Source organism: Aythya ferina (genome assembly GCF_964211825.1).
Source record: "Aythya ferina genome assembly, chromosome: 3".
NCBI classification, from domain to species: domain Eukaryota; kingdom Metazoa; phylum Chordata; class Aves; order Anseriformes; family Anatidae; genus Aythya; species Aythya ferina.
In genome coordinates this window covers 5,365,972-5,393,736 of record NC_140298.1, presented here as the reverse complement: position 1 = coordinate 5,393,736, position 27,765 = coordinate 5,365,972, and the positions used below count along the sequence as shown (strand labels likewise).

At 42.0% G+C, this 27,765-nt stretch overlaps 2 long non-coding RNA genes across 28 annotated transcripts in view; one reads left to right on the top strand and one right to left on the bottom strand.

Moving 5' to 3' along the window:
* Positions 1–9,636: 9,636 nt before the first annotated feature.
* Positions 9,637–12,948, bottom strand: LOC311435274. The gene is made up of 4 exons (XR_014692018.1): positions 12,903–12,948; positions 12,351–12,454; positions 11,280–11,385; positions 9,637–10,455 (listed from the first exon to the last, which is right to left on the bottom strand). It is a non-coding gene; the product is annotated as an uncharacterized lncRNA (long non-coding RNA).
* Positions 12,949–13,168: 220 nt separating this feature from the next.
* LOC311433970 overlaps positions 13,169–27,765 on the top strand; it is a 130,541-nt gene continuing 115,944 nt past the window's right edge. For 18 of the 27 annotated variants that reach the window (XR_014691127.1, XR_014691132.1, XR_014691133.1 and 15 more), the window contains exons 1-2: positions 18,323–18,546; positions 27,635–27,721. This is a non-coding gene — a long non-coding RNA (uncharacterized lncRNA). Of the gene's footprint in view, positions 13,306–18,298; positions 18,547–18,622; positions 18,721–19,611; positions 19,784–19,910; positions 20,161–27,634; positions 27,722–27,765 lie in introns of those variants that run through there. The other 9 variants (XR_014691128.1, XR_014691144.1, XR_014691154.1 and 6 more) reach the window with 6 other exon arrangements.

Genomic DNA, 27,765 nt, shown 5'->3' with positions numbered 1-27,765 from the left:
TGTCTTTTCCCTAGCAACTACGTGCTATTCCTTTTTAAGCGTGTGGATTTGTAGGTTGTAGAAGCTCAGAGGACTGGTAGTTGTAAAGAGCTGAACAGCAGAGCAAAACTGGGGAAGTTCTGTTCTCTGACACAAAGCCCATTGCAATCAGACATCCACTATGCTTGTGTGTCAGATGTGCATCAGATTCCAGGTGTGTGCAAATCCTTGCAGTCCTAACACCTTTTCCAAACTATGCTGACAACACCCAGCTTGAGCCATAATTCATGATTTCTACCTGGACTCATTTACTGACAGCTTTTTAGATTATTAATTGGTTAAGCCTGTGGTGTCCTGCATCACTATTGCATAGAATTGATAGGTAGAGGCTGGCTATAGACCTCAACAGACATATTGGAAAAAAAAAAAGAAAAAAGAAAAAAGAGTTCCTTCTCACTTTCCATGGACAGAGAAACTCAGTTGCCAGCAGGTCACTATTCCTGTGTTATGACTGTAAATATAACTGAGTTTGATCCATCCCTTTCCATCCTCTCTCTGTTCTTCATAAAGATGGGAGAGTTTGTAGGATTTGCAGTCATGTGTAGAAGAAACTTGGATAATTGAGGTATTAACCCAAGATCTTAGTGGGAAGATCCTATTGGCTCCATTAAGTTTCCATGAACACCCTTTATAGAAAGCTGAGCATTATTCACTTTATGAGGAGGATCAGATAAATACAGGACGTGCTTCTCTTCTTGGAACAGTCCAAATACCTACTGAATACAGGAGAAAGAACATAGGAATATCTTCATATGGCAACCTGTCCCAGAGTGAGCAGACAAAGGAGGTAAGACGAAACTCATCTTCAGTGAAAGTAAGAGTGGCTCTTCATCTGTCACACTCTTGTTGCAGGTATGGCAATATTACTGGAAGCAGGGAGATAGGCCAAAGCAGAATGGTTTTGAAAATCTTGTTCTGGAAATAAAGTGTTCATATTTAAGGATGATTAAAAAAAAAAAAAAAAAAAAAAAAAGTGCCTTGATTTCATTGTTCCAGAGTCACCGACATCACCGTCTCCACCATTTGTTTCCCATCAGTGTCAGAAGAACTCATGCATTCTGATTCTCCCTTTTTGCTCTGTTTGAAATATCCCATACTGAGCTTTAGAGGCAGCATTGTAATAAAATGATGGAATATTACGATGTGAACTTAAGCTGGGACTGGAACTCAAATCGGGGAGAAAACCCAAAAGGCCACATGCTTGCCCTTCAGTTGTAAAATTTGTACTCTTATTTACTGCAGAATGTAGTGTGTTGTGTGAGGGTTGCGTAGCAACAAAATAAAGTTTATCTGTGTAGAGAAATATGAATGTTTCTCAGAGCATAGAGAAGCATAATTTCTACTGTTTACTGCACTTATCATATCTGTTGCAATGTGGACTGTGTCAGATGTCAATTACAGACTAACTTCAGAAAGACTGTTTATTTTAGATAATATAAATGTTACTTAAAAGAGAGGGGCATAATATCTTCTGTTTACATGTTTAAGATCCATTTCTAAAGTTCAGAAGATGCAGTTTCCTGTCTTTGCCCCAACCACATTCAAGAAAAGTTCTGGAACTCTGTGGTCCAGGGTAAATTCTGATGGTGAGGAAACTGGGTTTGTTACTTGTGCGTAATTAACTATTTCTAGTTCCTTTGGGATAACAGGCTTATTTTTTTTTTCCTGCTTGTTATCTGAGAATTGTCTGTCTGCCTTCCAGTTCAACCCTAGTAAGAATATACATACATTAAAAATCAAAATTAGAGCCAAATACTGAAAGGCTGTGAGACACAGCTAACAGATATGAAAGTGATTTGCCTGGTAGAAAAGAATTCAAGAGAATTTTCCTAGATTTGGAGACATCCAAATACAACTGCTTCTGGAAATGATTAACACAAGGCAGTTAATCTTTTTGGTTTTGACTTCAGGATAGAAAGCAGGAAGACCAATGATAGCCTCCTAAGACAATTTAAATGCTGAAAAATGTCCAGTCAAAGCAAAACTCTACTTTACAGTTCCTCCACCTGGAGCTGAGAAGAAATCATATCACACCTATCAGAGTAGTGGAAGATATTTCTGGAGTTTGTGAGGGTGTTTCTGAAGAAAATACAAGCAAATAACTAAAGAAAATAATAGATACTTGTGGAATATGTTAAGGAGAAAAATAGAGTATTTTCCTCTGAAGTAACAAGTGAACTCAATGAGCTGTTGGGAACAAGTCACAGTCCTCCAACCAAGGCACAGAAGTAGGGCAGAAACAGAAAGTGTTTTGCATTTCTGATGCTTTAGTATCCTGATGGTTTTAATTGTAAAATTATTTTCTGAATTTACCTTTGCTCTAAGTTAAGCCACAGATACCAAAGGAAAATGTCTGCATATAAAAAAAAATACGTAGCATTGTGTATTATGTATCCAGTGAGAGAGGGTCATTGAATCATATTTACCTACCCAGAAAGCCAGCAGTCAACTGATGTGCTGGGTACCTTAAAAAAAAAAACAAAAACAAACACACCACCACCAACAAAAAACAGTCCATCTGGGAGGCTGGTAACTGAACTTTCTGCAGAACAAGTCCTACGAGGAGCGGCTGAGGGAGCTGGGCTTGTTCAGCCTGGAGAAGAGGAGGCTCAGGGGCGACCTTATTGCTCTCTATAGGTACCTCAAGGGAGGCTGTAGCGAGGTGGGGGTTGGTCTGTTCTCCCACGTGCCTGGTGACAGGACGAGGGGGAATGGGCTAAAGTTGCGCCAGGGGAGTTTTAGGCTGGATATTAGGAAGAACTTCTTCACTGAAAGGGTTGTGAGGCATTGGAACAGGCTGCCCAGGGAAGTGGTGGAGTCACCATCCCTGGAAGTCTTCAAAAGACGTTTAGATGTAGAGCTTAGGGATATGGTTTAGTGGGGACTGCTAGCGTTAGGTCAGAGGTTGGACTCGATGATCTTGAGGTCTCTTCCAACCTAGAAATTCTGTGATTCTGTGATTCTGTGAACTGAATGGGGTTCCCTAACCACCTTTGAAGTAGACCTGTAATATTCCCTGAAATAGAAGATTACAGCTCTTATTGAGAGAAGATTTATTCAATGTTTTGTGGAGAGGAAAGATCCAAAATCAACACCTGAGAGTGTGAGAGATGAGGAAGATCCTAGACTTCTGAGGAGAAAAAGGGTGTCTCCCAAGACCAGAAGATGTGAGGCAGGGTTTTACATTACTGATTTTTTTTAATCCAGCCCTTGTGTAGATTTCACTGGTGATGTCAGCTTGGAAGACTGTTTCTGGAAGTCTTCCCACAAAGTTATCTCCTTGGCGTCCATGAGCTCGTAGAGGATTAAACCCACCAGAGAGAATACAGAAGAGCACAGTGCTCTAGAGAGGATATGTAGAAACAACTGGGGAGATGCTGAGAGGCTTCAGCTCTTGTCTGGAATCTCAACAGGTCAGCCCATTTTCTAGCAATTACTACCAAAGACAGTCTGTGTCAAAGCAACGAGGTCAGTGAAAGAGCCTGTGACGTTGTCTGGACATCTCGCAGAGCACATCAAAGTTTGACATGCAAGGAGCAGAACCCTCCTAGGAAAAAACAACATGCTTCTGTGAAAGATCTTGAGCAGCAACATGCAGGTGGTCTGTGCCTGGAGGGCAGGTTTGGCTGTTTTGGGAACATACTTGCCAGGAGAGATGGACAGTTACATACAGCAGAGGAGAGTGCTGAAGTGTGGAAGTGCAGGGCTGTAGGCAAGGCAGTCTGTTAGGCAGAAGGTGGCAGGAGTCAGCTGAGGCTTGTGAGACCATCAGACCTTTCAGATATGAAGTGAAGGAGGAAGTTAGTGTAGCTTTGGGATAGATCTTACACCCTCACTCAGCCCGTCAGTTCTTTGAAGCAGAGGCCTGCTGTTTTTTGAATGTTTGGAGCCTGCGCACAGGGTGGGGAATCCAGTAAGTAAATAATAGGAGCCATAATTCAGTTCACTGAAGCTGAAGAGCTGTGAAAGACATCATCTGTTTTCTTGTGACCTCCACCTCTTGCTGTAACTCTGGGACACATTATTGTATTTTGCTTTTTACTGGTGGCCAAGTCAAACAAATAGCTCTGGAACTGGTAAGAACTCCACCTCCATCCCCAATTTTTCAGGTTAGGCAAGAAACTTGCCTGTCTTACAGAGAATTTCTGAACATAAATAAACAGACACTTAGAGTAACTTGGTTTGATAAATGGGCAGTGTAGGTCAGGGCCTGTTGGATATGCAGGCAACTCAAAGATGAAGCAGAGCTGGGGAAGTAAGCAGGAATGGCTCTGCTTTTCTTGGCCCCTCAGATGGTTTTCAGGCTGAAATCAAATACTGAGAGCACGAGGAAAGCTGCCTTCTGAAGTCATGATTTTGCACTGAACCTCACTGTAAGGATATCTCTTATAAAGCTACTTTTGATGTGGAAATTTGGCTCCCAACCACACTGAAGGCCATTATAAATAACCACTTCATCACAGGACACACAGAAGTTGGCTTCCTTGAACAATCCTAGAAAGCAAGCCTAATGTTATTGAGCCATAACCTCAGCTAGTGTAAATCAGAGAAGCTCCATTGACTTCATTAGCTCACACTGATTTACACCATCTGTGACTGTGGCCCACAATACAGCAAGATATGTCAGCTTTTAAATTCTATCACTGAGTGTTGAGCAAAATTGTTTTTAAAACAAGATTGCCAATCCCAAATTTAGATACTAATGAGACACAGCACTGTAATTGTTCCACGATGTCTATATGCTCCATTTTGTTTTCATTTTGCCTTGCTTCTGTTTTTCTTATCTCCTGCCAAACAGAGGGAGAGTACCACATATGTTACATTCATAACAAAGATGTTTTGCTTCTTTGAGAACATGTCCTCCAGATGCAAAATGCCTTTGTGCTGGAGTTCAGCTTCTTTTTTTGCATAGGTATGTTGGTTGTGTGTCAATATAAGAATGCCCTTGAGGACCAGCCCCATGTTTCTCCAGGCCCTGGAGTTCTCAAAGGGGCACCTAGAGGCTGTCCCCGCTAGACTTCAAAGGTCTGATTTCCCCTCAGGGATTTCCAGCTCCCAAGTCATTGTTTCAAATGGACAGGAATGCCCTGAGACCATCAATCCATCTCTGTAACAATTCTGCTGGGTGCTCATGGAGTTAACTCTATTGAGTAACCAATTGCACTTGCGGCACCTTGATGGTATGCAATGCTGGTAGATACATACAGATGGCTTGTTCAGGCAGGGAAAACATTCATATAACTAGATTGACAATGATTAATATTTGTTATTATTTTGTGACAACAGCAGCTGCAAGTTCTAGTCAAGGTCAAGACAGTATTGCTCACTGCAAAGATGCTTTGCTGCCAGCAGCAGTCTCTACCCAGTAGAATCTGAAGTATAAATTGACAGGCACGGGAAATCTTTAAGAACAGCCACTAAGACATCAAAGGAAAGTGCAAGAATCCTACAAAAGCCCATGTGGCAGAAAATTAGTTTTTATACACATTCAGGATGTGGATTGTACACTCTTCTAATTGGTATGGCTAGTTCAGTGTGTTATTTTTATCGGACCCAGAAATCGAGCATAGATGTGAGATAAGCAATCTTCATACCAACTGAGATCTGAATCACAGAATCATCTAGGTTGGAAGAGACTTCCATGATCACCAAGTCCAACCTCTGACCTAACACTTGCAAGTCCTCCACTAAACTAAATCACTGCGTTCTACACCTAAATGTCTTTTAAAGACCTCCAGGGATGGTGACTCCACCACTTCCCTGGGCAGCCCATCCCAATGCCTCACAACCCTCTCAGTAAAGAGTTCTTCCTAAGATCCAACCTAAAACTCCCCTGGCACAACTTAAGCCCATTCCCCCTCGTCCTGTCACCAGGCACGTGGGAGAACAGACCAACCCCCACCTCGCTACAGCCTCCTTTGAAGTACCTGTAGAGAGCAATATGGTCACCCCTGAGCCTCCTCTTCTCCAGGCTGAACAAGCCCAGCTCCCTCAGCCGCTCCTCGTAGGACTTGTTCTCCAGGCCCCTCACCAGCTTCGTCGCCCTTCTCTGCACCCGCTCGAGCACCTCCATGTCCTTCTTGTAGCGAGGGGCCCAAAACTGAACACAGTACTCGAGGTGCGGCCTCACCAGAGTCGAGTACAGGGGGACGATCACCTCCCTAGCCCTGCTGGTCACACTGTTCCTGATACAAGCCAGGATGCCGTTGGCCTTCTTGGCCACCTGAGCACACTGCTGGCTCACATTCAGCCGACTATCCACCATCACTCCCAGGTCCTTCTCTGCCTGGCAGCTCTCCAACCATTTCTCTCCCAGCCTGTAGCTCTGCTTGGGGTTGTTGTGCCCCAGGTGCAGGACCCGGCACTTGGCCTTGTTGAACTTCATGCAGTTGGCCTCAGCCCATCATGCTGATTAGAGAAGGGAATTTGACCAGCAGGACTATCTATCGTACCCAACCTTTCTTCTGAGTCTGTAGTGTAAGCGGAGTCTCTATTGTAAGTTTAATACAAGGCGTCATTGACTCCAGATGTACACGTCTGCAGTCACCGGGTAGCTAAGAGTAGCAAAAAATACTGAATTTAGGGTAAGTCATCTCCCTTTGACAAGCATAAGTATCCAGTCAGGGAAATGGAAAAACTTTTTTTTTTTTTTTTTTTTAAATAGAAAAGTGCCCTTCATATATTCTTTAAAAAAGTTACAATCAGAAAAATTTATATTAGGAAAAGAGAACTTGGTCACAGTCTTATGAAAACACAACAAAATATATCTGCAAATAAAGAATAAGAGCTGGCAACAACCCACTGCATTTCCTTCCTGCCTACTGACAAGTATATTCCACAGCTTCTAATCCATGGCTGTAGGTTCAGGGTGCCAGCAGCGCTTGCTGCAGCTCTGCTTTGTTGCAGCATTGCATCTTGCTGCATCCTGCCTACTGCTGCCATTTCCAGCCTTTGCTGCAAAGTCCTGAGGTTTGATCTCACAAGAAAGTTGGAATAAGAGACATGTCTGGGACCTTTGGGCAGAGCCTTTGCCATTTGCAAATACTTCCAAACAAGGTGTGGACACGTGGGTGGTGGTGAAGGGCATTTGGCCAGAAGGTAAGAGTTCCTTTCATTTTTCAAGAACCCCTTAGCATACCCAGTACTGAAGTTGAAGTCTTGTTATAGTGGTTTCCTAAATGGGACAAGGGAATCTGAAAAGATGGCAATTTGGCATGAGCTACAGGTTGCGTGCAGTGCTTCAGCAGCACTTTGTGTCAGTAGAGAGAGCATGGAGCACATTGTCATGGCAGAGGATCCCAGTTCCCAGGCTGCATGCTGCCTAAAGAATTTAAAAACAAGGCTGGCAAAGACCTTAAAGTACTGTTGTCTACGTTGTTATCCACTCAGTGGTGTTGTTCTGTGGCCAGGGAGGTTAGGGATTGCTGCTCCAGAAGTTCTGCTGTAAGGGTCATGCATTTGGGTAAATAAAGAAGCCCCCTACCATTACAACATTTGTTCCACTTCATCTGTTTAGATGCTGATGTTATCTTTGTCTAAAATGTTTAGGACCAAATCTTGAACTAGGATAGCTCTGTTGCAATCTGTGGAGTTGTACTGATCTCTGTCAGCTGAAAATCTGAACCTACAGGCTCCTCTCTCTATCCTCCCAAGAGACATCAAAGTTTTCACCCATTTAATTGAAAGTTTTGTGTGCACCCTATCAGGCCCATGGTATTTGAATTTGTGATATTTGCAGTTATGCAAGGTTTTCAAATGTCACTTTTTATTGGGAATTTTGAGACAACAGCTGGAGGAAAGCAGCAGGTTCTGTGCTGAGACCATGATGATTGTTAGCTTGGCAAGACTTGTACAGTTACCTTCTGAACGCTGCCAATGCTTCCCAACCAAAGTTTTCCTATTATACAGCCGATATTGAATATTAGAGCTTGCTCTTGTGTGAATGGAAGATCAAACAGCCCTGGTGAATGACATACATACTGAAACGAATGAACAAGTGCTTCATGACTTCTTCGCTCTTTATGCTGTCTATCCATAAACCGTACCTTACCTGGATTTGCCACCTCCCAATCTCCTAATTTTATGTTCACTGTTAACCTGGAAATCTGCTACAGCTGTGCAGCAGGCCTAAAAGGGATCTCTGACAGTCCTAGCCACAGCTTATTTTCTGGCTACACAGTGGTGCCAGAGAAACTCTTAAGACCTCACGGTGCATCATTAACAGTGTCTTCTCATGTTAGTCTATGGATAGTCACTCACAAATAGTTATGCGAAGGTTCATAACTGCTGCGTAACAGACTGCAAAACCACACATGACCTAAATAATTTACTGGCATGCTAATGAACAGTAAACCCAGACAGTTTAACCATCTGCAAGCTCTGCTTTTTATCAGTTTCAAGTGTGTTGGATTTGGGTGTTGTCATCCTCCGACATAAATATATGCTTTTGATCTATCACAGAAAGGCCTTTTTACCATAAAGATAAGTATTCCTTTTGATTTTCAATCCTTTTTCCATTATTGCTCTGATATGGATGGGAGTTATATTGTTAGTTATTACAGAAGACATAGAGAGCATTCAAAGAACAAGGAACTGTAGGGTACATCCAGCCCACAAACCTATTTATTAAGTTGCGTTGCTGCTTACTGGTATGATTGAAAATCGTTGGCCCTACATGATGAACAAAGATTTTGGCTGCAATTTCAAGTGCGTGTTGCTGCTGTGGTCTATAGAGCTACAATCGTAGCACAGTCATGGAAAAAGTCTCCATTCTGACTGAATCTTCCTTGTGACGCACTAGATAATTTACCTTGGAGGATTTTTCTTCTCTCTGCCAGAAGCTTTTTAGTTATGAATAAAGGAAGAGTAATATGTATTCAGATACATAGCTGCATGGCTCTCCATGTATTAAGGTATCTCAAGCTTTGTTGTTTTGGATGGTTAGAAAATTGCAGACTGACATTTTCTAAAGAATTTGTAAGTTTTTTAAAAGCATAATGTATTTTATAATTTTTTTTTTTTTTTTCCCACAGGAGACAGCCATACTAAATAGTATTCTTTTTTTCACAGCTTTTTCAGTCCCACCTTCGTGCTGTCTTGAGAAAATGGCTACAGAAGAAATTCTGCTCGCTTATGCAGTTCCAGACACTTGCATTGCCCCAACAACAAGCTTTTAAGCAGAATGGCAGCATGTAAACAGCTGATGAAATGGGGTCATCAGCCTAGAAAGAACTTTGGATTTTTGGATATGTAGTGATTTTCTGCAAGAAAGCAACCACCATGTAACTTTATGGGGCATTTGGTGTCAAAAGCAGCAGTTCCCAATGTATTTGTGTCAGTGAAAATAAAAGTGTACATTGATGATTATTGAGAGGGTTGAGAGAGGATTGGATCTTGGTTTGGAAGTAACAGGGAGATAGTTTTGAGGCTCTTTCATCTCAAAATAAAGACATACAGGATCCAGTGGCTGGAAGCTGGAGGTATGAAAAACAAAGTATGGGATTTATTTTAGCAGCAAGGGTTATTAGTGTTGGAATGTTCCCAAGGGATGTGGTAAATTGTCCATCCTTTGTAGTATTTAAATGAAAAATAAATGTGTTTCTAGAAGATATGCTCTATTTTGGCCACAAATTGTTGGAGAATTGTTGAGTGAAACACTGAGCTTTTCATGGTGGAAATCAAATTAGATGATTACAACACCTCTAAAACCTACCAAGACTATCACTTTCCTTTTAATTTTGTTGTTGTTGGTGGTGGTGGTGCTTTTTTTCCCCTCTTATTTATGGCGGAATTGGTGGGAGACAGGGAAGATGATAGATAAATTTGCATGACTTCAGCTACAAAGGAGTGTACCTGATCATGAATGGTGCTGAGCCTCTTTATCAGAAAAACACTATGACCATTGGGATTTAGGATTTTTAAGCCTCCAAGATCCAGTGATGCTTTGGATAAGCTCCTCCTCTGGGTCCATCAATACCGCCTTTTTGGCTGGATTAGTACCTTGTTTAATGAGACTCAAACAGGATCTGCACTGTTTTCTTGCTTTTCTGCTTTTGACTTTGCTGGTGTGGGTATGTCAGATACTTTGCTGTCTCACTGACCCATAGTAGGTTTGAGAGCATAATTCTAGGCTTTGTATGAAGGGAACATTTGTAAAGCAGCAGTCTCATGCTAATCTGCAGAGGAAAAGCACATATGACAGGCGGTGGGGATTCCATTTCTCGGGATCCAGAGTTTAAGACAGGCTTAAAGGAGTCTTATTAAAAGTGTTTTCCAGTGCATGTGGCTCCTTCTGACAGCACCCAGGTGGTTCAGAAACCAGTATTAAGAATAAAAGCTGTTTCTCTTTTCTGTACAACAAATGGTTCAAGTGTCTGGTATTTGATTCAGAAAGGAAACCTGCAGCAGTCATGTCCCCTGAAATAAACCAACCAACATTTTGAGCTGCCAACACTTCTGTCTATTACGTCAAGGCATCACAAAGTTTAAAGCATAGCAAAGTAATATATATATATATGTTTTTCTGTAATCCCAGGGTAAATATTAGGTAGACAGTATTTCTGCTTTGTGCATTAAAAACCCGACTGAATTTGAAAAGCCTGCAAGTGCACTTTGGGGATTTTGGAAAGTGTCATTTGGCCATGAGCTAAGACCAGAAGCTGCCATTTTGCAGATGGGGCAGGAGGGAAAGGCTTTTGGCCTCATTCATAACTTCACAGCTACTGCAAATATCAGCTGATGAATATTTATGTTATGCCTGGCAGAGGCTCGAAAGGCAAACGGGGGGAAGAGCAGAGGGGGAAGCTTAAGTTAGGAAAATGGTCGTCTGAACTCTGTGGGATTTCTTTACCAACACTTTCCATGCTTGAACAGTAGCTGCTGAATGAAATCATTATGCACTGAGCCCCTGTGCAGGAAAACAAAGTTTGTCAAGACTCTGTTCGTTAGCACCTCGTACTTTGTTTGAACCTTGGACATTTGCTGGACTCTGTAAATGGAAACTTTTTTTTTTTTTTTCTCAAATCAAACACACTGTAGAGCTAGCCTGTTTTCTTTTGTTTAGTCATTGTTACAATGGTGATGGTGCTAATGGTAAAACAGTGTCTCATCATTAGAACAAGAGACATCAGACAGAACATGAAGTGCTGCAGAGTGGTGAGGTACTGAGGAGGTCCTGCTGCAAGACCAACTGAGATAGCAAATATGGAAAGGATTAAATTAGGTGTCGTTATTGAACAGACCTGTAGCCTTTAACCGTGTTCAGCTGTGTCTGTTGGTGTCTGTAGGCTCATCTCCCTTGCCAGGAACCCACTTGAAACTGGATCTGTCCTTCAAGTTGCTGCACAGCTATTGATAAGAAGAGAAGTAGAAATTGAATGATCTGGGCATAGAGCTGAGAGATAACAGAAGCCAGAGATGCTTTCCTCTATACTGTGCTAAATTTAGAAACAGCACATATATTGTGTTGCATTTAACTGCAGTGGGCAATAAACGTTGGGTTAAAATGAAAGTCATATTGTTTTTCACAAGACAGTAGTTCTACAATAATTCCTGCATGTGTTGGCAGTCTCCAATGTTACTGCATTAGTCAGTACAACACCCAAATTTTAAGGAAGCAAAGCAAGTGAGTGCCCTTCTCCTGTTAGATCTGCCATAATTTGAAAGTAAGGTATTTCTTCCTATTTGTATTAAGATTATCTCAAGCCAGCCATTGAGGAAAAAAATCCAAATCTCTTCCCTCTGCCTTCACCAGGCTGTAAATTAACAGCAAGGAGCAGCTTTGAATAAAGCTCATGAACATGACTTCACTGTTTGGATGAATCAAGCCCAGGAAGGAAACTGGCTGAAATAAGTGGCTGCTGAAAATCAGGTAGGGTTTCCTAAACAGCCGGTCGGCTGTGGGTGGCCAGGCTGAGCACCTTCAGAGGACTGCAGGTCGGAAAGCAGTGACGTGGGACTGCATGAAATGCAGTCTTTAAAGGCAGGCAGCTCGAGTTAGGTACATAGAAAATACGGAGGTGTCCAGAATGAACCAGTCACTACAAGAAATTATTCCCCAAGGGCTCTGCAAAGTTTATTAGGCTCTGCTCTATAGGAGTAGGGAAAAGCCTAGATTTTGTCCATTACACTTCTTCAGAGAAGGAGCCTGCAGTTAAATTCCTAAAGTCCGAATTATTCGCTGTCTGGGAGGTGGCTTTTTACTGAGATGACTTACTCAGAGGTATTTCACTTCTTCTTTTAAAAGAAGGAAATTATTTATGAAAAAACCATGCACGGGAGGTAGCAGTGCCTTCACACCCCTAGAAAACCACCTGCGAGGCTGCTGTGCTCCTTCCCGCCCTGCAGGGAGATGCCTCTGGGTCCAGTGTCCCGAAACCAGCAGATGGTGCTGCAATACACCAAGTGTGAAGTTTCTCTGGAAGGAGAAAACTTTTAGCGCTGATGTGCTGGGGCTGCCCCTGGCCCCGCTGAGGCAAACCGGCTGCCGGGGCAGCTCCCTGTGCTGGCAAACGCCGAGGGGGCAGCTCTGCGTCTCCCAGCCTGGAGGAGACCATTATAACACTGACCCCATTACAACATTATAATACTGACCCCATTATATGCTCCCCACAAACACCTCAAGTGGTTTCCAGCCCCGGGGTCCCTTTCGGTTTGACCTTTCCTCACAAGGCAGGGCAGCAGCGGGGTGGGGGGTGGCTGGCAGGGGCAAGGTGTGCAATGCCCACAGGTGGCTGGTGGGGAAGGCTGCCACCCCCTGGGGGATCACCCTGCTCGGGATTTGCCCTGGCAAGGGGATTTGGCTGGCAGCACGGGGTTGGGTTTGGTGGGTGCCCCTCAGAGAGGGCAGCCTGGCCCCAGCTCACCTCCTTCCCAGGTAATGGCGGCGGCTTGGTGCCTGCGGCTTGGTGCCTGCGGCTTGGGGCAGAGGTGAGTCCTGGCCGGAGTGCTTAGGGTGCTTTTCCTCATAAATATATAAAAAAAAAAATAACAACAAACTAAGAAAGAAATTATGATGTTGTGCCCAGCACTGCGTCTCTGCTGCCAGACTGGCCCATAGCCTGCCCCTCCTCCCCTTGCCCCGGAACCCTCTGGCACCTTCCAGAACCTTCTGGGGTTTTTTGGAACGCTGAGGAGATTCCGCTCTCCCTGGCAGCGGGGGCTGCAGCAGAGCTAAAAACTGAGGGAAAATGCCCCAAAAAAGGGGCAGCAGAGGAATGAGAAGAGTTGTAGTGAACAGTAGAAGCGCACACATGACGCTGTGAGCAGGTAAGGCCCTCTGTAGGGCACAGCAGTGTTAACTGGAGGTGGCATGGACGGGGTGCGTTGTCTTTCCTCCCCTGTGGAAAATCCTCAAAACATTTGCCATTTATTTCTGAGGTTGTCCCTGCCTGCCAGCCCAGTGCCTGGCATCTCGCTGCCGTGAGGAGAAGCGGCCGAGGAGCTGCTTCACAGGCGGGCGGCAGCAGGGACGGGGAGAAGTATGCTCGGGGAGGGACCCGACAAGGCCGTGCAGCTGTTTTTGTTATACCACCAAGCTGTAAAGTTGAAAAATGATTTGAAAAGCAAGGGATGTGCCGGGAGTACTGGCTCGTCCTGCTTATGGGCGCTTGGGGCATTCTGTGTAAATTGAACTTTTTTTTTCCCCCTCCTTTTTTTTTTTTTTTTTTTTTTGGATGGCTTAATATCGTGGAAGGGAAGAGCATCAACACGCTTGGAGTGCAGAGCCTCTTCCCTGATCCCTCTGGCACAGGACTGCACCAGAGTGAGCTGAGGACAGAGGCTGCTCCCTGTCTTTTCATTGCTTTAACCCAAAGCTCGACGGTTACTTCAGTGCAGAGGTTGCGTATGAGAAGGCCCTTAGAGACCTTTTTTTTTTTTTTATGAAAACATCAAATAAAGACAAAATCAGCCAGGACGAGGATAACTTGTGTAACCTGACAGCAGAGGAGGGAGCTGGCACAGACAGGAGGGGCCCTGCAGGAGATGGAGCCATGTGCAGGGGGGACGCCGGGCCCCTCGGCTCTGCCCCTGTATTTATTTGTGTCTTGGTGCTCTGCAGACGGTCACAGAGCCCAGCAGCAAGGCTGCCTGCTGCCCCTTTGCAAGTAAATAACAATGTGCAACCTTCTTTTTTCACTGCAAGATTATTTGGTAATTGTGAGCTGAGTGTATGTGGAGATAACCCTTTTTATTTTTTATTTTGTTTTGTTTTTTCGGTCTGCTTGGAAGCCTGCTTCGGAGGTGACCCATTTGCTTCCAACCAAAGGCACCAAGGAAAGCCTGCCCCCTGAGAGGAATTACTCGTTTTAGTGAGGGAAAAGGGATGGAAAGACAATCATTTTGTCTTGTGGCTAGTGCAATATGTGACTCAAAGCGTTAAGCAAGAGTACAGTCATGATAGACTCTTCCTCGCATCTTGAATTAAACGTGAGAGGTGTCAGGTTGAGATGTGAAGTAATTCCCCTGAAGCCAGGTTGCTCTGGCTGTATATCCAAAGCATCTGGAATTGGAAGATAGTCTGTAACCCAGAGAAAATGGAACCATTTAACAGGCTTATTCCTATTGCAAACCCAAAAATTTGAAAGCCTTTGTTGTAGTCTGTATGTTTTGATTTAGCAGATAGAAAGGGTATTTCATGCAAGAATGCAAGAGGGTGCTGCGGAGGTGAAGCAGCCTCATGGTGTCAGGGTGTGCAGCTGCGCTGGAGGCTCCTTCTGTGGCTCAGGCAAAATTTGGGAAGTATCCTCCTCATTCCTCATCTTGTCCTTCTCGCCAGGCTCTCCCCCGTCATTCTTGGATTTGTACAATGCAGTTTTGGACTTGATCTTGGTATGGGAAATGGGTGCCAACGTTCCTTTTGCAGGATAAGGATTGTGAGCTGTTTTTCCTGTCCTTCTCTAACATGCCTGTCCATGCCCCTTCTCTAAGGGATTGAGGGGTTTTAATCAGGAGGCAAGGATGGATCTGTGCAGGGGCTCCTCATGTGTATGAGAGGGAATGGAGAGCTGAGCTCTGCGCAGAGGATGAGTAATTTGTTTCAGCTGGCACTTTTAGATTTCAGAATATGACTTTAGGCTTAGTATGAGGGACAATAAAAATAATTATTCTATAAAAATTGGAGAGTTACGGGAAATCCAGTAAGTCTCCCAGAAAACTGAAGTTTGTTTTGAGAAAATGTGAGGAGAAAAAGAGGAATTGGACTCTCTACCTTTGTGTTGAAATTTAAAAAAAAAAAAAAAAAAGTTAAAAAAGTTGCTATAACTTTTATATATATATATTTTTTTTTTTCCTTTGGGAAGTTTCAGTATAGAGAATTCTTTTGTTACCATGGGAATTTTATCTTCCTGTTCTGTACAACAGAAAACCTTGATTAAGCAGACTTGTTTCATTAGGATATTCTGCCATTTCATTAGAATATTTCTGCTGGGCAGCAATTGCCTGTGGGGTTCGCTGGGTACTTCTTGGGAAAAATGATGCTGTAGTCCCACTGTGCGGGGGCCTGTTACAGTGTGACCATGGTGCTATCAATTGATCACTGGAGAAATGTGCATTGGGAAAATCCACTACTGCTGTCATTAATGGCTCAAGTCTGTGTTCTTCTTCAGGAGTGGCTTTGCTTGTCCCAGTCTGCACTGAGGCTCTGGTAGCAGTTTTACTGCTGGTACATACTGAGGTGGTTTTGCTCTTGGAACAGTCTGTGTGCACTTGGTTTCTCTCCCTCCTATGCAAAGAGACGCTTACCTGGATTGATGGATCCCGGTACATTACATATAAATATAAATATAAAAACAGAGCAGTTGTTGCAAACACGTCCTGCACCATCTATGTGTTTTCAAACCTACAGGTTGCTAGTATTGGTTCAAAAGAGGCAAGGAAATTCACACTTAGAAAGAATGTGAGGTGCAGAAGTGTCTCTCTATGTCATTACTCTCTTCCCTAGCCTTACCTCTTCCTCCCCTCAAATCTCACATTTATGGTTTGGGGCTGTGAGCTTGAGCACAGGGCTATCTTCAGGTAGCACATGTGGAAGGAAGAGAAGCTTTAGGTAGACAAAAATTCTTTTTTTTTTTTTTTTCTTTTCTTTTTATGGAAGCCACTCACTGCAGGAAGTGTCTTTGAAGAATTCTGGCTAGGCCATCCTGCTTGTGGGAGAGCTGCCAGGAGGCTGAGCATCTCGGTGTGGGGTTAAAGGGACTGCGGGGTGAGTCGGAACAAACTGAAGGTGAGCGAGCCTGTCTGTGAGCTAATGTCCTATAGAAAACAATATTTTTCCTCCTGCCCAGAAATGCTTTGTGACTATTTACACACTTAATTCAGAGCCAGTCACAGGATGTAGCACACATGTGACTCCTGTTGCATTGTATTGCTCTAGATGATGTTTTTTTTCTTTTTTTTTTTAAATGAACAATCATTTCCCAAAACATGTTGTCCTGTGTTTTGCAATAGGGTGGTAAAATACTGCTTTGTTTGTCAACTATGGGATATACTGTGGACAACAAACAATTTGTTGTCTAGCAGACAGGAATTTCACTTGTAAGAAATGCTCTTAATTTGGCTTTAAGAAATCTGCCTTCATTTTATTTATTTTATTTTTCCATGGAAGTCTTTTGAGAATAAGATGAATTTGGATCAACTCTCCCAAAGGTAGTGACAGTAAAAGGGTGGCATCTTAAGCCACAGCAGATTTGACCATAATTTGTACAGCTGCTTTAAACATTTTTTTTTAGCTGTGACTTTATTTTTGACTTCAAAGAAAATAATGCCTTGCTTTGGGTTGTGACATGCAGTTCTTTTCCCTGAAACTGGACAAAACCAAAATGGATAACTCAGGTCTGCTTTGGAAGGTTTTACAATTTTCTTGTGGAGGTTGCTGAACTTTAGGAGATCATAATGTACGTCCCACCCAGGAAGGTGTCGTGTGGTTTGAGGTTATATTTTCTACAGCTCTTCTCATGCTAGATTCATACTTAAATGGAAGCCCAGCAAGGCAAAAGCCAGGTGTTTAGGATGTGGCATTGGTGACTCAGTAGGTGGTACATTTCCTTCTCCATCAACATTAAACAAGTGCCCTTGTGTGGTAACAGGGATGGGTTGTTTCTTGGCTGACTTGAGAAAAAAAAAAAGCAAGGTCAGTACCAAGACTCTGGGAATTGTACAGGAAGGTCTTCTGTTCTCTGCAGTGGTTGGGAAATTATTCTCAAGATCACTTAAACTGAAAAACCAGCACCTTTTAAAATGAAAACTAAAAGGGTTGTATTGCAATAGGAGCTAGAAACCCCAGCTGATGTCAGGGTCCTGTTGTGCCTCATACTCCCACAGACACCAAGATACCCTGTTCTTGCTCTTTGGCTCCAGCTGGACCTAGAACAGCAAACTTTGGAGTCTTGACAAAATGAGAACTTCTCTGAGCTCAGTTCACATTTAAAATACGTTTTAGCCACAGAAACCAAAAAAACTTTGTTATTGTAAACAGAAACTCAGATTGTACATTACAGTTAAGCAGCAAGTAGCAGCGTTTGTGTCTCCTGAGTTACAGCTTGTATAGGCTCTCAGTCTTGTTTGAAACACCACAGCGTACTGTGCAAGTGTAAGGGTTTGAGCTTCATTGCCTGCCAAGATTACAGTAAATTCATGTTTTGTCTTCCCGTGGAAGTTACATCTGCATTATTTCTTTTGCTACACCATATTATTATATAGGATTATGTAGTATTATATTTTAAAAAGTTTCAGGAAAAATGTGTATGTCCTTCTGAATGCTTTCACTGCCGTACCCCTCTTAAGCGTCTGCCTTAAAATCAGTGAGGGTTGGGTCCTTCAACTCCTTAGAGGCCTTTGAAAACCCTGTCAAGTCCCTATCTGCTTAAACAGTTTTGAAAAGCTCATCTGTAGCCTCTCTCTGCCTCATTTGCACCGTTCTGTAATAACATAAAGAAATAGCTGGGCTCTTCTGCTAGAATTAGCCATCTTCTTGACTTCAGTGCCCACAGAACAGCGTTGGCTGTCCAGTGGAAATAAACCTTGTACAGCTCCCAGTACTTTATAAACAAAACACAGCAGTTATGCAGCATGAATAATTTATAAACTCATGAAAAATCTTTTTCCTACTTTCAGACAGCCAAATAACAGGCAATGGTCAGGACACATTGCAGGTGAGTATCACGTGGCTCACTTACAAGAACAAGGAGCAGCAAATCACTAATCTTGGGGTTTTGTTATCCCAGGTGGTAGGAATTAAAAGGTGATATTCTTACTTACAAGGTCATGAAAACCTGTGTCCCATGTCATGGTCTACACAGAAGCAAGGCTCCTTTTGAGAAGCAGATCAGGAAAACTTACTGCATTTCCTAACAGAAAATGAGGAAACCCTGGTGGTGGTGATACTTCTGTCAGTCATTGCTGGCTGGATCCAGCTCTTCTACAAGCACTAAGTAATCTGTGGCACCTGCTAGCGAAGACTTACTCTGGAGAGCTAGGAAGAAAGGAGCATGTGTATGTATGCCTTCACTGGTAAGGATAGTAGCTGGAGTAATGTTTCCACTGTAATGTAACTGTGTGCACTTAGTATATTTTAAGAAAAGAGCAGGAAAAATACCTGGAGTTATATCCTGATTAGTCATTTAAAAAGGAACTAACACTAAGGAAACTCTTCGCTGAACTGTAGTGCTTACTCATGGTGAAGTGGTACATTATGATTTCTTAGCTGGAGACTAATCTGGGGATTAGTGCTGCAGAGAGACACCCAAAGGATGACTAGAGAGGGAAACAGGGGCCCGATTCGTTTTGAGCTTCCTGGCAATTTCCACTTGGTGCGAATGTTAGAAGTGTTTTATTTCTCTGGGGAACTTCTGTCATTTTGAAAAGCTGAGAAGCATTTGGTAGGAGGGCTTTAGTTTTCTGGTGCGTTTCTATGGAAAGCAAAGCCTCCCTTGGCAGAATGAGGACCTTTCTGGTGGACAGGTTGCTTTAGATGTAAATGCTTCCTACCAGCTCCACACATCTGAAAAAAAAAAAAAACAAAACAAAAAACTGTTTCTGAATAATCTTCCCCAGTGACAATGAAGCTATTTCAGTAAATCTTGTGCAGGCAGAACACTCTGGGATTGTCATATGGCTGGGCTCATTGCAAAATGTCCAACTTCAGGTTACTTTTAAGACAAGTAATTTACATTCCAAGACTCTTCACATTGCACAGGAGCAGCCACAACAGCACCTTGTTTTCAGTAATAAATTTACTGTTATCTATAACGACTCCTGTGATGTGAGGCATTATATTGAGCTATGTGATGTAACAGCTATGATTGCTAGGGCCTGCAGTAAACAAAGAGCTAGTGTTTTTTTGCAGAGAATGAAACTGATTCATAGGAAAGTTGTATAAGTTCCTGCATGCTCTACTGGCCATGATTTGAAGGTAGTTTGTGGTCTTTCACTCTCACTCAAATGAATCCCAAATTTCCAGCAGAATTTTTTTTTTTTTTTTTTTTTTTTTTTTAATACTTGAGTACTGATAAAGACACAGCTCTTTAAAGTTTACAGGAGCTGGGTAGTTTGAGTGGCAGCTGAATCTCCCTTCAGTGCAGAAAGGAAGGTGAACTCGAGTGGATGTGAAGGTGATGTGAGATACAGGCATGCACTATGTGACAGGAAAATTTTCTGCCGGGTTGGTGTGGCTGTCCTAGGAAGTGCTGGAGTACACACTGAGATGTGAAGATGTTAAAAGATCAGTTTCTGCAGGAAAGGCTGGAAGGTGAGCAGCAGGGAAGCGATTTGTCAGGGAACCCGGACTGTCACAGTCACGCCTGTTTTCGGCTTGTGCCCTTTCCCTGCCATGGCTTTTTGTCCTGGTGTAGTGCTTTTTCTCCTGCACATGCTAGGGTCCTAGCGGAGGTGCTCTTCCAGGCATGGCTGTTACCCAGGATGTGCTGTCTGTACTGGGCTCTAATCCCAGCCTGACTGATGACAGTGCCCATGGCAATCCCAAATGATGTTACCATCGATGGAGTGAGCAGAGGCCAAAAGAACTCCTGGAGTAACCCAAAAGGATCTCACAGGGAAGGAGCAGGAGTTGTGTCCTGGCATGCTGTGGACCTGGATTTACTCCTACATTTGCCAGCACCGCATTGGCTTCGTATGGTGAGGAGCACTGAGGAGGAGGTGAACAGTGTGGGGCAAGGAATGGGAGCCTGCAGCTGATGGATCCCATGCAGCTGCAGGTTTTCCTATCTTCCCTCAATCATCTGTGGTGCCATTGATTCTCATGACCTTGGAATTTTGCTGTGGAAGTTAAGTTTTACAAATTGCTATCATTTATTTCTAATTATAAATAGTAATAAAAACGGAGACAGTTTCTGGGCTTAATTAATCCCTCGCAGCAGGATTCCCCCTTGACACCAATCTCTGTTCCAAACCACCCTCTGGTCCTCTTTCTGCGCTAAACTCTCCCTTCTCCAAACAGTAACCCTGTGTTACAAACAGCTCCCAGTTACAGCATAATGCTCCATGGTGTGGATCCCACTGTCTTTCCCACACCAAGACTCTCCTCCCTGAAGTTAATGTATTTTGAATTTTATCAGCTTTCTTTTTAAATTGTTTTATTTTAATGTGAACACCCTCAATTTTAATTTAATATTTTTTTAATCATCAGCCAGCTCTGTCAGCCAGCACAGGAGGCTGCCTCTAGATAGATTTTGGCCTCCGGCACATCATCAAGTTACCAGTCATCAGCTGAGCTGTAGCAACCGATCACACGTGTTTTTTTTTGACTGATGCCTACAATTAATATGAATAGGAACTGCATGTACAGCTTCCCTAGTGAGATTTGGACTTCTTGACCAATTTTAAAATACTTTTTGTTTTGTTCATTTTACTCTAGAGACATCTGTTTGTTTTTATTCCAATGAAAATTAAAGAGCTAACCTCGGTCAAAGTTTAGATTTGTTATTAATGTTACATTATATTTTCAGAAATTTAATCAAGCCTAAGTTCACTCAAGGAATTCAGCTCCTCTTAATAGCTTAGCCTTCTCTTTCTCCAAGTTCTTCATTGACAGCTTGTGTTGCGTTTTAGTGGGCAGAATTAAAACTGACATCCTGCTCATTGGAGTCCAGGGTAATACTGAAGGCAACGCAACCTCGTGTGCTCTTGGAACTGGCTTTAGGAACATGAATTCATAAGCCAGTGTATTTACTTCCCCTCAGTATCTATCAGAAGATCATATTTACATGTGAGGTTGAAATTTAACAGCCCCTCTCTCTCTCCACACCCCCCCTCCCCCAAAAAAAAAAAAAAAAAAGATTAATTTTAATGCAAGTGAAATGCTTTGCCTTTCTTAAATTGTCATCATCTGGATGTCTGTGGAATTGTCACTGGTGGAAAAGGAATTGTTTCTGTGGCTGCACAGAAAGAGCAGTTTTGATAAGGGACTGAACGGTCTAAGTAGCAGCTTTTTTGTACTAGTGAATTTTTTGAAATTAAGGAAGTTTGGTCAATGGAGCCTGTGAATGGGAGAAGGGGAAATCGCTCTGTATAGCTGCGTCAATACACATCCTGCTGTATATCACTCAGAATAAGACTTTGCAGCTTAACATGTGCACCTCTGAAATCTTACATCATACATCTTCAGCGTTTCCTCTATAAAAGGATCAGAAAGTTCTGAGAGAGCTGTTTGCCTGAAATAAGTTATTCAGTCCTGCATCCATCTAATCCAAAGCTTTTCCATCAACACTAGACCAAAAGCTTCCTGTTCCTTGGTTCTCTGTGGTCTACCTTCTTACTCACCATAACCTCCTGACTGCCAGGTCATGCATGACTTGTAAGTTCAGACCTGCATTTGATTATAAGACGAGCTCCTAAAACCCTTAATATGGTTACTAATTCCATCGGGAAAGGCTGAAATAAAAGTTTAAAAACAAAATGTTATTTACTAAAACCCCCATTTTAGTAGTATGTAAAAAATGTCCAGTTCCATCTAAAACCATTTTTTTTCATCTTATGATAAAATAGTCTGGTGGCATCAGAGGGACACGTACTGTATTATTTTTGCCCTGTTCAAAATGGCTTTAACTCTATCTCATCTCAGCCAGAATTGTGGCAAAAGGGGTCTAAAAGGAGGCTATAGTAGCCACACCGAGAAGGTCATTTTTGCTTAGGTTGTTGGGTTTGCTCAGTTAAACCCTGGGGCTTTGTATCTAAAGAACATTTGATTAGCTTGGATGAAGTACAAGTGCTTCTCTGCTGGAAGCCAGTCCTGATAGCTGTTACAGGATGGTTCAAGGTACTAAAACTCTGAATGATGGCAAGTTAAAAGGAAGGAAGACCTTGCTAGGCTTGCCCCTGGAAGAAATGTCAGAGTCAGAACGACTCTGTTACTTCAAGGAGGATGAGCAGGAGGGCGTTGGGGTGCTGACTAAGGCTGACAGAGCCTTGATGGCTGGGGAGGTGGGAGTTACGCACCGTTTCCATTATGCTAACGTCAACTTAAATACACAAATGCCCATCTTTGTACCTCTCCCTGCTCTCCAGAGCCTTCTAGCAGCTAAAACAAGTAACAGCCTAGCTGCCCTGTTCCCCCTCCCCAAACTCCGCGTAGCACTCAGCTCTTAAGTCTTTTAAGGTGAGCACACAGCGGGGATGGGAGTGAGCATTATGAGCAACAGGGTGCATATTCTTCATGCAAAATAATATGAGATACTGGCAGAGGCTGTGAAGCAGTTCCTTTGACTTCCACTGAGAGTTTCTTGAGACTGGGAGCAATTCATGTAGGGGAGATGCTAGAAACAACGTGTCAGGCAAGGGGGAACAAGTTATGAGGGGAAAGAGAACTAACTGGCTGAAGTACATGTGGTCAGACAGCATGAGGGATGGAGTGAGAAAAAGACAGGTGTACGCCAGGATCGTGCTGCTGAGACACCTCTCAGACTGTATTTTCTCCTGGTGGTTCTTTTTTGTAAACCTGAGTGTGTGTCTTGACTTCTGGGGAGTTGAGAAGGTGAAGCCCATACTGCTTCCTGGAAAAGCAGTGGGTGGCAAAGATACCCTTTGTGTTTTCAAACATGATCTGTAACAATGCCCTGACACAACATATTGAATAATCCACTTCAGCCTTGTTTTATAGCTACCTTTAAAGCTTTGAGGAATTGACATTCATTGGCATATTTTTACTAAAAGTTTTCCTTGGTCCTGACTTCTTCTGCCATGGTAATATCCCTGTATCTGTATTTTAGAGATATTGACTCTCCAAATTTACTAGAATTTGAATTATGCTAGGAAAGGATGAACAATATATTTCATTTTACTAGCTCCCTGCTGATTTTTTGCTTGTTTGTTGTATCAGACTGAATTTAGATAAAAATTGGAATTGAATGACAAAAAAAAAAAAAAAAACACAACAACAAAAACCCTTTAAAATGTTTTATTAGTTGTTTTAAGTATGATGTTACTGAACATATAGGAAGGATGTTTTGCATGTAAAACAAACTTGTTAAATGCAAAATAAAGGAATTGAAAGGTCAGCTTCTGATTATCATGTACTTCAATGCTTCAGAGTCCTTAGGCATCATCATTTTATTTATGGATTGTAAGAGGAAAACAGGCTTTCCTATTCATACAGGGATTGTAAGAAGGAAATAAATCTTCCTTCTTTTTCACATCTCAGTCTCTTTACCAATTCTGAATGAACGAGTCCTTTTAGAGACCTGATTAAATGAACGAGAATTTAATTTTTTCCTTTTTTTTTTTTTTTTTTTTTTTTTTGGTAGGAGAGGGCCTGCTGTCAGAAGCTAGTTATCAGTTCAGTAAGTGTTCTAACAGTTCACCGATATTGGTCTACTCTGTGCTTCAACTTTCTATGTGAGCTTAACAATAAATACCTGTACAGCATCATACTGGTTTAAAAATGCAGTTTAAAATAATTTAATAATTTGGGGGTTTGAGCTTTACCATGGATTTGTTATTATTGAATAAGCATTTCTTTTTAAACAGGAAAAATATCTAAGTGGTATTGAAATGGACAAATTTATATTGTTCTTAAATTGTTTTTGAGCCCTAAAGGAAGGAGTCGGAAACACACGTAATGCTGATGTAGGTCACTTTGTACAGGGGAGTCACAACTAAACTCACAGGCTTTTTTTCCTGGCTATTTGAATGTCAAACACAGCCACCTGTGGTGATTCTGGTGTTTGTGCACTTCCCTTTTTCACTAGGCTGGTGTTGTAAGCCTTGAGGGACTTCCAATCTGTGTCTACATTGGTGTAAGAATGGAAATGGGATGCTCTGGATCGACCTCTTGGATAAGGAAAATCAGATCTTTTCATAACAATCTGTGGATGGCCCACCTAAGAAGGCTGAAAACATGTATGTAGGTTTTAGAAAAAAATCACAAATGTCTTCTTTCTACTTAGCTTTTGTATCGATAACTGGTTGTTTCATTACCATGACATGAATTTAATGAGCTCTTTTGTTACTGAGGCACTGTTTACCAAATGGTTGGTTTTAGGAGCCATTTTATTTGTAATGATTCACTGTTCAGTAACTTGGCTCATTGTCTCAAGACAGTTAGACAAACGCTTGCTCAGAGAATTTTCTGCACAGGTACTTCTGCTCCTGCTCTTTCTATGTTATTGCCTCTACCTGAACAGATGGAAACAGCGTATTTTAAATCTGTGAAAGTCAAATAGAGGAAAATACAGGCAGATTCCTGATTCAGCTGATCCCAGAACTGAAGAGAACAAAGAGCTATCAGGTCTGCAATTTGTGAAGTTGGAGTCCTTTTGCATTGAAACAATTCTAAGACCTTATGCTGAATTCATTCAAGTTGGTTGCAAGTCTTGCACTGATCTCAGTTGAAGGTTCAGGCCCTAGTGAGATTAACAACATAAACAACGTCTCTAAGAATAAATGCCAAAGAAACAGGAAAAGTGGACTAAATTTCTATGTCTTTGACTTAGGTCAGGAAGAATGAAAACAACAGGGATAGTGTTCTTTTCACAGAGAAATGGACAGGAAGCACAAAGTGTGAAATAAATCTATCATGTATTTCCACTGCTGTTTGTTGGAAAGCAGTGAGAACCTTTTTCCTGCCTCCTTCACCATGAGGAAGGAAGGGCTGAAACACAACAACAAAAAAAAATCTGGGCTTTAACTCGTAGCTTTTCTACAGACCTTTTATGTGACCTTGAGCAAGTGATTCTGAGCATTTTAGTGGCAAATAGAGGCTAGGAAGTTTTTTTTTGTTAGCCTTAAAAAAAAAAAAAAATTAAATCTGTCTATTCACCACTAAAAATGTGAACTTTTTTTTCTAAGTTACTTTCTAGAGAACGAAGATGGATGGACACCTACAGAGACATCCCATCCCTTCCCATAGATGGGATGAATTGTCATTTGAATGTACACATCTCCTTTGACAGTACAGCTAGGCTTTATGACCAGCCCTTCAATAGTGGCTCACTTTTCATGTCAGACTCTAAGCACGGGCTCTGTTCAGCCCCTAACATGTCTGGTGTCCTGTTTTACTTGTTCTTATTTCACTACGAAATATGACCTGGAAGCAATGATATCATGGGAGGGTCAGAAGACTGTGTCTGGGTGGCTCTTAAGACTCATGGCTTCCTGGGATCAGGGATACAGGATCAGTTGTTGTATAATACCCTCATTAAAAAATTATTTCAAATGTTCACTCACAGCATTTGCAGAAACTTACAGAAGGTTGGTTAATTAAACAAACAAACAAAAACATTGCTGGAAACAGAATTGTTCTCAAAATGTTTTTTTTTTTTAGGCAAGTTTTACTTGGCACCATTTTGCAGGTAATTTGCAGCTCTTTTTGTCTACATGTGTAGTGTGACATGTTTCCACGAAGCCCAGACCCATTTCCATTTCTGTGCAGAAATCGTGTCAAACACATGGTTTGGCACAAATCAAACTGAAAGCATGAAGTGGGCAACTAGTTGACATTCATACCTTGTATGTTTATTTAACTGGAAATGAATAGACTTGCTGTTTTCTGGACTGTTTTTCTGAAGAGAGCACATGTATTAGAGATGTGAAAGACACGCACGCACACACAGAAGTTTGAAGCCCTTGGGCTTCTGTGAAATAATAGGAATTAGACTGTACAGTCACCACCAGAAGCTTTATTGACCAAGACTGCTGGGTGACATGGTGGGCCTGCAGAGGTCCAAGTGTCTTGTGTTCAGTAGTCTAGGATTTCACCCATCTCATAGTGTGTAGCTGCAATATTGGACAAGTTCTTGTTGTCCTGAGAATATTTATGACTGTGAGAACAGAAATCCTAAACACAAAAACAAACAAACAAACAAAACCCACTGAAATTCTAAGCTGTGATTGTCTTCTGTATGTGTGCTTGTGTATTATTTCTGGCTACCATGGCATTTTTCCTATGAAATTTGGCTTTGTTAGTTGATGGTATTGCTTTGGTCAAACCAACTACATTTGCAGACCTGGGCTGCACAGACCATTACAGAGGTGAACAGAGGGGTTTTTAGCAAATAACCTCATTAATCTGCTAAGGTTTTTGCTCAGCAAGAAAACATTCAGTGTGCAGTGTCACAGTTCTCTGAACTCCTGAAACTGGGTGGGATTTGTCCAGCTTTTCACGAGCTGGTTTTCTTTCTCGTCACATGTTCTGTGCTGTTTACCACACATGGGTTACAGATGGTAATTTCAATTTAGAAACCCAAATGTAATAAATTCAGTAGATTAGTATTTGGCCAGCATTGAGTACTGAGATTGTTCAATTGACTATTATGGAAAACACATCAGCCAACCTCATCTCTGACCAGAGAGCAGTGGTTCCATCCCCTTACAAACAAAACCTTTGTTATGTCTTCCTTGCACTATGGCTCTGGTCTCTACTGTGCGTTTGTTTCCAAAGCAAAACAAAGAATTCATAATCCTTGGCAGTTTGAATATTTCAACTTGGATTTTCCTGTTATACAATTTACCTACTAGACAATGGAATATAAGAGATGACCTCACTGCAGAGGAACAGTATGTTTTCAGATGCATTCAGCCCTATTTGTTTCTGGTTCAGCTTTAAACCAGAGTGAACTCTAAAGCAGAGTCTGAGGATCTGGGCTTTAGTGCTGATGTCCCTTACTTTATGCAAGAGGAGCACTCATGCCTGCTTATTTGGCTATAGTTTTCAAGAGATACTAGAGTTTGGAACTTTGGGGTTGAGGTTTGGGTTGTACCATTGTTAAATATTAAAGAAAATAAGGGCTTCTTTTTTAAGGTAGTTTTGGAAAAAGGAAAATCTATTGCTATTGGCATTTTCAAACTTAAATAGGATAATATGTACACACAGATACTTATTAGTACATACTTTGTAGTCCCTGTTATTTCATTATAGGAAAAATCTTCCTGTTTTACGAATACAAACACACATAAATGCATGATTTTGATTCACTGTGATAAAAATGTGGAGGAATATGGATAATCGGCAAGTATCATACAGCTTTTGATTGTTTTACCCGTATTTTGCCTGTTGCTTTCCTCCTGGTTATTTGTAACGTGTCTAGACTTCTGTCTGATTTAATGAAAAAATCATAATGGCAACAAAGATTTGATTTTTTCCCTCCAGGTTTTTCACCAAACTGACATTGGCTTGGAGTTCAGAATGAACATCTTCATGCTGTGAAGATAGTCTGGAAGTCCTGTCATGTTGCAGGTATGTACAGGTAGAGATTTTAGCTTTACAGTGAAACCCTCATG